The following is a 1,495-nucleotide window of genomic DNA, read 5'->3' as shown; positions in this document are numbered from 1 at the left end:
CCCGCCATCCCATATTAGGATTCTATCTCATATTAGAGAACTTTCCTATATCTGCGTTGAATATGTATATATTAAAAGGAAGCTATTTTGTAATAAGAAGTAACAATAGTTCGCCTATTACATAATTTAACAGAAACCCCGCTATCCCATATTAGGATCTTATTTCATAATAGGGGACTTTCCTCTATCCGTGCTAAATATAAGGATGCACGTTTAATATATAATTAATATATGTTTTGTTATGCGACAGATGTATGTACAATATATTAATTATTGATATATACACTGAATATATTGAACAAAACGAAAAATTTAACATTTCTATTACTTTCTTGCAGAACAAACAGAAGTCTCTTCATTACCTCTGTGCATCACCATCAGCAAAGCTGATTATTGGTTTATTATCTCTACACATCAAAGACACATGGTGTGAAGAAAGATCTGACAAACGGCTATATTTGGCAATGCCTTAGAATTTTGTTTTTCTACAGTGACGGTTTTTTCAAAGTTTTCAGGTATGTACTTGGTATTTTTGGTCAACTGTAAATTCTCAGAAGTAACGTGTACACCCTCCGGCACAAATGCCGTCCCTATCCGTATGAGGCGCACGCATACAAACAAGGAAACGACGAATTCGAAAGTCGCGCCGCAGTCGTCCGACGATCGGATTAGTCACCCGCTTGTTTGTGTGTGTGCGTCTCACACAAATAGGGACGACATTTATGCCGATGCGTGTACATTAGAACGTATTTATTATATCCATGTGTGTTGTAATTGATTTGCGCATGTATTAAAATGCTTAATTGTTAATCAGATTATATCATTGATAAATATGATTTCTGTTGTATATATTTTCTCATGTTTAATAGATGTGATTGATTATATGTTATGCGCAAGTCAATTACAAACATGATTATTCATGTGTGTAATATTGATTTGTGCATAACATATACAGGGTGTTATGTAATACCCGCATCAACGCTTATTGTGGGATAGAGTGGACTAGACTAAGTCGAAAAGTCCTCTACCATTTTGCAATTTTCGCAAAAGTCAGCGAGTTATTAATTATTAAAAATCGCTGTTTTAGGCCCACGTGCGGCGAGATCGATCGATCGTTACTAGGCGCGCAGAGAGTTGTAACGATCGATCGATCTCGCCGCACGTTTGAATTGGGCAGTGGGCCGGCCTAAGACAGCGATTTTTAATAATTAATAACTCGCGTGGAAGACTAACTCGTAGAGGACTTTTCGACTTAGTCTAGTCCACTCTATCCCACAATAAGCGTTGATGCGGGTATTACATAACACCCTGTATATAATTAATCAGATCTATTAATAATGAGAAAATATATGCAACAGAAATCATATTTATTAATAATGTTATTTGATTAATAATGAAGCACTTTAACAACTGATAAAAATTTATTTTCATAAAAAAATGACTAAACTGGCTATGATTATAATAGTATTATAGATCACTTAGTAATAGCAAGTTT

At 34.8% G+C, this 1,495-nt stretch overlaps 1 protein-coding gene across 1 annotated transcript in view; it reads left to right on the top strand.

Moving 5' to 3' along the window:
* Window positions 1-460: 460 nt before the first annotated feature.
* Window positions 461-1,495, top strand: part of LOC105556021 — a 9,921-nt gene continuing 8,886 nt past the window's right edge. The window contains exon 1 of the mRNA XM_012003074.1: window positions 461-515. The gene's annotated coding sequence lies outside the window, so the exon portion shown is untranslated. The remainder of the gene's footprint in view (window positions 516-1,495) is intronic.

Source organism: Vollenhovia emeryi, unplaced genomic scaffold (assembly GCF_000949405.1).
Source record: "Vollenhovia emeryi isolate VEMERY1.0 unplaced genomic scaffold, V.emery_V1.0 DF940431.1, whole genome shotgun sequence".
NCBI classification, from domain to species: domain Eukaryota; kingdom Metazoa; phylum Arthropoda; class Insecta; order Hymenoptera; family Formicidae; genus Vollenhovia; species Vollenhovia emeryi.
The sequence above is the reverse complement of the archived record's forward strand: the minus strand, read 5'-3'. Positions and strand labels throughout refer to the sequence as shown.